Consider the following 7,503-nt stretch of genomic DNA (forward strand, 5'->3'; position numbering starts at 1 on the left):
ATTGTGCAAGGGGCATTTGTGCAAGAACACAGCTTGTAAATTAAAGTAGATTTAAAATACAGTATAAGGTGCAGCAGTGATTTAAAAGTAAAACAATTGAAATGTAAACAATGCAGGAGAAAGTCACAGTGTACAGGTGAGTATTTTTAAAAAACATTTGTATGTGCAGAATTGATTGTGCAAAGGGCATATGGTTATACAATAGATTCACCACACCATGCATATGTTTGATCAATGTTTAATGAAAATCTAAATTTCACTCTGCAGGACTCCTTTGAATATACAGAGGTATAAAGATTTTCCAACATCAGACATGTTCTGTTTTTACACTATTACACTGCTAAAACTATAAACAGAGTTGGCACAATAGTGTACTGTAATAAAGGCCCTAATAATAAATAAAGCAGCCCGGACGTTGTGTACTTACAGCGGAGGTGAAGACGGCCTGTTCAGAACAGCACATTTGGGATCCAGTTTAACATGAAACTACAAACAAAAACATGATAAGTGACACATTACCTTAGCATCACCTGTCACCATGAAGCCAAACTGTTCCCCCGAACTTTAGGTTAAACCTCTTCTATTTGTATTTCTTTCCCTCTTCTTTTTCCTTCCCAGTCTATTGTGTCTTCTTTCCTGTCTCATCCTCCCCATGTCGACTGTAGCTCTGTGTATTTTGTTAGTTCTGACTCTTGTCTTCCGTCTCTCTGTGCTCCCTGTGTTGTCAACGGAAGCTTTGTGTCTTTTCTAATATCTTTATCAGTCTCCTCATCTGATTCATCCCTTTCCTTCTGTCCATCTAGGAGCAGGAATTTAGCTATCAGTAGTTCTGTGTTCAACTATAGTACATCCTAATATAATCAACAATTTTTAAACTGGCTGCTTGTACAATTCTACCAAGGTTCACTATCAAATACTTAGTATTTTTGTTCTTACCTGTTGAATTCTTTCTAACCCTGCTGGTTAACAGCCTACTCTCTTTGGCAGCTCCTTATTTTTTAGTGTTGCTTTTTTTGTTCTTTAGGAGGCATCTTTCACCTTAAAACATTTTATACAAGATCATCTAAAAATATTTTTAAGTGCACTACCTGTTTTGTCATTATATTTAAATAAGAAAGATTTGTTTGATGAAAATGAGGCATATAGTTCCTCTGCAGGCTCCTCTGTGAAGTATTTTTGTTTTAGATTCTGGGTCCTGTTTTTTTTTTTTTTTTTTTTGCTAATCACACAGGACACGAGTGCTTTGATTGGTCAATACATAATAAATAAAGCATCTAAATAAAGCACCAGGAATAAAATCTATGCAGAATAATGTTTTATTGTAATTTTTTTTTTCATTTAAAACTTATTTTTGTGTATTTAAAAGGCAATGTGTGTTCCATTACTCTCTATTTGTGACACAGCTGTAGTTATCTCATCTTTTTTTTTTCTTTTCACTAAATCAGGTTGTGCAGCTTTAATGTATAAATGTATTCAGAGAGACAGACATACATTATTCAATCCATGATTGAGAAGACAAGAAGTCTAAAGTTCACACACGGCTCTCTAATTTTAATTAAGTTTCTAGAAATGTCTCATTATAAGTGTCTTCAAAGAAGAAAAAAGGATGGCATGTATAAAATGGTCTTATTACGTTTACACACAGAAACCTACATTATCAGTTGAGGGGAGAAGTTTTACATAGAAATATGATATAATCTACATAATGGTTTGTCGGTGACACCTTATTAACTTCATTCTACCCTCTAAAGCAGTTATTTATAGAAGAATAGCTGCATCTCCAGTATCCCTCAAAAAGATTCAATATAAATAAAATTCTTCACCACTGTGCCCTGCGACAGACTGCCGACCTGTCCAGGGTGTACCCCGCCTCTCGCCCATTGAATGCTGGAGATAGTGAAAATGGATGGATGGATGGATGGATGGATGGATGGATGGATGGATGGATGGATGGATGGATGGATGGATGGATGGATGGATGGAGGCTGCACCCATGCCATCTCATCTCCCTATCAAACAAATAATATAAATAATACTGGTGAGTGTCAGCTGTTGTTAAGGGCGCTAAAAGGAAGAGGCTTTTTTTTTTTAGGGACCGACAAAGTCCTTAGCTACCAGCTAGCTCTTGATCTAACAGCAGCAGACTACTGTCTGAATGGCCGGATAAAAATGGTTTCTCCTCACCTGTCTTCTCCTTCCGCTCAGGAATGCGTCACAAGAGCGCAGGGCTGTTGTTTCTTTTATGAAGTAACATTATTAATAGCAATATTAATGCTTTAATAACATTAATAAGGCTTTCATTTGATATCAGAGAAGGACGTATGAAAAAAAATATTTAATTACGTTTTTTTATATATACCAAATGGGCGCTTGTGGGCAAGGAGGAAAAAGGGGCAGGAGCTCCAGCCCCCATCATGCCCCCCTTCTGCACGTGTCTGTTAAGAATTGTTAGGCACCTTTCACAAATATCATAACTGTGTAGCTCCATAAAACAAAAATAGTTTTACTCACCAGGACTAAATTCAAATGCAGCCCACACTTTTCAGATTTTTGTGTGCAAAAAAGATGTGTCCGCTTAACAAATTATGCACTAATTTTTTTTAGTGCATCACTATCTGTCACGTGATAAAACGAGAAAGAGCGTTAATACTCAAAGGCAACACGTTCATATAAATCCACTTGTGTTATTAAGCTTTGAGGCCATGTTAACTGGGTGCATCCAGTTTGCTGCAGTAATATATTTCAGGCACCAATGTTATTTTGTCAGAAGAAAAAAAACATGTTTGGTTATTTCCTAGTTGGCCATAACAGGAAGTCTTGCGTGCCTCCGTGGGAAAAACTGAAAGGGTCAAGCAAACAATCTACAAAGCTCTCAGAATACCACGCTATCTCACTCTGCCCAACCTGAAATAGAAAGCAGGTCCAGTTTGTGGAAAACTCTTTTCTCTTGCCTTTAATACCGTTAGATGAAGTTTACCGCTGCAAATGTCATCCATTCCCTGGGCCTTCTTCTTTATTCAAGTCGGTGCTTGTTGAAGCGTACCACCTGAGCCCCCCTTATAATCCTCCTGAATAAACATCTGGCTTTAGGCCTGGTTTTACAACATTCATCTAGCTTTCATTTTAAGTCAACTTTCATCACAAGCTTTTTTTTTAAATTTCAAATAATCAAGTGATGTAGCTGCTGCTTGGTGCCACGTGACGTGGAAAAGCGCATTAGCGTTGATACGAATGCCGCTGGAGCACAGTCAGGCTTGCAGATGGAAAAACATTGCATAATGCTGACCGTCTTTAAAATGAACAGATGAAGGAAAGAACAAAAACATTCTCTTTTGCGTCCTAGTAAAAGAAAAAAAAAACATTAGTTTGAGTTTGAGCGTGGCTCTCTGTTGTTCACAGTGAACTGCAGTAGCTCCGTGTAGCTTAAAGCTGCTAGGTACATGTGGCTTAGCGCTCCAGAGCAGAGCGTGTTCTCCATAAAATCTTGTTCATGCAACCGGCGGCTTTCAGACCCGCATGATGTCACGGTAATGCAATCCACCACGTTCGGATTAGCTCTTGAAACTGCAACGGGACAAGGGTGAGCGAGGCGGATTTTCTTCCGCTCCCATCTGCTGAAGTTTGGCTGCGAGCAACAAGCCCAAGATGTTTAGGATGAAAGCAATGGTCGCTGCCATTATAGTTTTATAGATGGGATTGACGCAATAATAATGTAGTAAAAGATCACAGGGTGATCAAAGAGTTTTCCTCATCTGATTATTCTTAGCAGGCACAACTTGGCCTGTTTATTATTAGGTCACACTGCCAAAGAATCCGTGATTCGTCTGCAAGATTTTGCAGAGATAGAAGGCTAGACTGCCAATTTCTCTTTATTTTAAACCCGAAACAGCATTCCACAGAGACTACCATATTAAAGGAGCGTAAACATCACATGATAGAAGCAGACGCTGTGAATTGCTCCGTGCTTTTGCTGCTTGGTGGCAAGCAGTCTTCCTGACTCTGCATTGGAGCGGTTTTACTCCTATTAGGAGGAAAGGACTTTCTCCGTGAAAGCTTCTTTAAACTGAGGGGGTCCCCAATAGCGCTGCAAAATTAATCGCATGTGCAATATAATCGCAATTTTAAAAAAAAAACACAATTTCCAAATCGCAGATGTCTGCAATTTTTGGCTATGTCACAATTAGTGAATCAGAAACGTCCTTTAGGTGTCAGTAATATGTTTAAAGTGGATTTGCCTCCACATGGAAGGGAAGAGAATTGCAGCAGTGAGATAATCTAATTTTATTACTTGTTTTAGAGTTTATATAATCATACTGTTTTGCCAGAAACTTTCAGGAATCTCACCATAGCATTAGGTAAGGTCAATCAGTTTAATACATAGACTTGCTTGTTGGTTACACTTTGCACTTTATGTTCAACAAGGATCGATGTCCAAATCAATTAAAAGCTGTTCTCTTGAATAATATTCTGATTAATAAAAACATTAAAAGTTCTTGTTTTAAATAGCCCTTGTTTACAAACCTCTAGATCTAGAGGGCGTTTTTGTTGCTTGTGGTTAATGCAGAGAAAAGTCTAAATCAAATCACAATTTTGGTTGAAATATATCGTAGGCAGAACGCAATCATTTCTGCTCCGAGTTGAAATTGATTTGTTGTTTGCATATGTTTAAAAAGACATGATAAATTAAACAGAAAAAAAATAATTGCATTAAATCGCAATATTAAGATAAAAAAATCGCAATTAGATTATTTTCCAAAATCATTCAGCCCTAGTCCCCAAGGTTCACAACTTGGTTTACTGTTCTTTTTGTCTTAGCTTGCCATAGCGAGGATTATTTGATCTTTTAAAGACATCTCCTACCATTTTAGTTCCTTCAGCATTCTGTTGTAAGAACCCTTTAAACAACACCTACAACCATCCTTGTTCCTGGCAGGTTTGTGGTTGGACTGGAACGCGGACAAGAGCTCGGGAGTCGCATGTGGAAGAGGATGATGATTTATTTAAAAAGCACACAGGCTAGCAGGAAGCAGGGACACGGCAGGCATAAAACCAGAGCAGAGCAGCACGACGGATGAAGACGGAGGACCTGACAACTAGAGGTGGCTGAGCTGGCAATATATCTAGGAGAGGAGACGGGAGGAGCAACAGTTGAAGCAAATTAAACCGCTGCGTAAAGGGCAATTAAGCTGGAGGAAAGGTGGGCAGCGAGCTGGCAAGGCAGAGGGATTACTGAACCAAACAGGGAAAACATGAGGATGGCTAGACATAAAGGAAGACTGTAACCAACAACAAGGGCTAACAACGTCAGATGAACATTCAATAAGGCATATCTGATATTTTCCTACGGTTGCACGTTTGGGCTTTCTCCAGCTTACTCCAAGTGTTCAAAAACATGCATGGAGAGAGGCACCCCAACTTCAGAAACGTCTACTTCCAAACCTAGCAGTGCTAAGGTTTAAATGGTATATTTTTTCACACACTAAATATCAGATTTATTGTTTTTAAGCAGGGAGAGATAATCCGTTCTTCTGTGTTAGCTGGAGATGACGAGCTCCATAAATAATGTTGCTGTTTACACAGCCTGATATGCTCGTTTGTCCAGCGAAGTTGTTTATATGCATTGGTAGGATGATATTTTTTTGCACAAGAACGATCTTACACAATTATCAAAATGTATACATTTACAGAACCGTTAATTCACATTAGATGGAAAAAAAGTGAGTCCATGCACTTCAGCTGATGGACAGACTGCCCAGCTCTCTCTCTCTCTCTCTCTCTCTCTATCTCTATCTCTCTCTCTCCCTCTCTCCCGCTGCATAAACCATGTCATCACTTTATTTAGTCTCAGCTGTTTTTCCCTCTGGCTCCCTGTGGAGTGACCTTTGTCTCCCAACCAGGACAGAGTCACTGCTCATTTTCCGTTGCAGACAGAGGACTCCTTTCATCAACCACAATGTCATATATCCCACTCTGATTTCTTTCTATCCCTCTAGGTTTTGTTTCTTTTTAATATCCTGAGTATTTCATCTTTCAAATGGTGCCTTGCGAGCTTATCTTTGCTGGTCGCTGCACTCGGCCTTGAGGCATTGCCGTTATTTTGTCCTTTTAGTAATAAGCTAACTGAAAGCTTGGGCTGATTTTGTGAAAGAAACCTTTATGTTTGCACACCTCAAAGGTATTTGACATGTTCAGTAGTGAAGAGAAGGAAAATCTCAGGAGTCCAACGTAGTTTTAAAAGGTCTGAAAAAGTTTGAAATTAGATTTTATAATTTTCCAAGTCTGGATAAGTATGGGTATTAAGATAATGTAATACAGAAAATGTTGAGTTTCTAGACTGCATTTCTTATTTAATGTATTCACTGATTAATTCATAATTAAAGTTGGAATTTCTGAAAAAGTGTTTTATTTTATGTTTTAGTGATGTCCTTTACATTTTATTTGTTTTTGAAATTTAGACTGCTGTGTCTTCTCCTCTAGATTCTTTTTAGATAAGGGCTTAAAATTTATTGTATGGTTTTGAACTCAGGAGTAAGTTTGATGCCAAAGATACTTGAAAACTAATTTAATGTATCAAAGATAACAAACAGTACTCTTAAGGATGTGGAGGACAATCCAGTCCAGGTGTATGAAATCCAAGCGCTGTAAACTTCATATTGATCGGACGGCCCAGATGCCAAAAAGCAGTAAAACTTCATTGCTGTCCTCTCCTGAATTTTAAAACGGACACACAATCATACAACAAAATCCAATCAAAATAAAAAAAATCAAACTGGGCAAATGCATTTTATTAAAACATAATAAATGTAAAAAGAAAACATTTGCAAAAATCTATACATCTGAATATGAAAATGTGTGAATTTTTGAAATGGAAAAATGTGTAGAAACTCTAGAGTAAAGATTGAAATCCCCTCCAATACATAAGTTTTCAGTTAACAATTTTGATCCAGATGAACACACTGGCTGCTTCTGCATTGTTACGTGGAAACCAGTGGGACTTGTTAACTGGGATGCTCGGTGCCCAAGCTAAACAAGCTAAGAACAATGCTTGTCCCGGCATTTTTACTTGTAAACACCGTAGCAACATGTTCATTAAACAATGCTGTCTGGATATGATAGAAATTGTCAAAAGTGCAAAGAAATTGCTTTTAGAGCAAGTATCACAGAGGATTTTTTTAATGCAAGGTAGAAATATTGAATTTTTGGGATGTGGTTGGTGAAAAACCTCTTACATTTCCCGCTCTGACATGAATTCTAAAAGTTGAAACTCTCAACTTTGGATTTTGGTGGTGTTGTGAATAGTTCTGCTTGTAAAAGTAATTTTATGAAGTTGGATGTTGTCCAATACAAAGCTTTGAGGGTCTGTTGTGGAGCGGTGAGGTCTACCCCAGTGTCTGCTCTCCGGGTGGAGGTTGAGGAGATGCCGCTGAGGTACTGTTGTGGAAACCTTGTCAAGAAAAAGAAAAAGCACAGTTATCCAGCTCTGGGTCGATAATAAAGAAAGCA

The sequence above is a fragment of the Fundulus heteroclitus genome, chromosome 11 (assembly GCF_011125445.2).
Source record: "Fundulus heteroclitus isolate FHET01 chromosome 11, MU-UCD_Fhet_4.1, whole genome shotgun sequence".
Taxonomy (NCBI): domain Eukaryota; kingdom Metazoa; phylum Chordata; class Actinopteri; order Cyprinodontiformes; family Fundulidae; genus Fundulus; species Fundulus heteroclitus.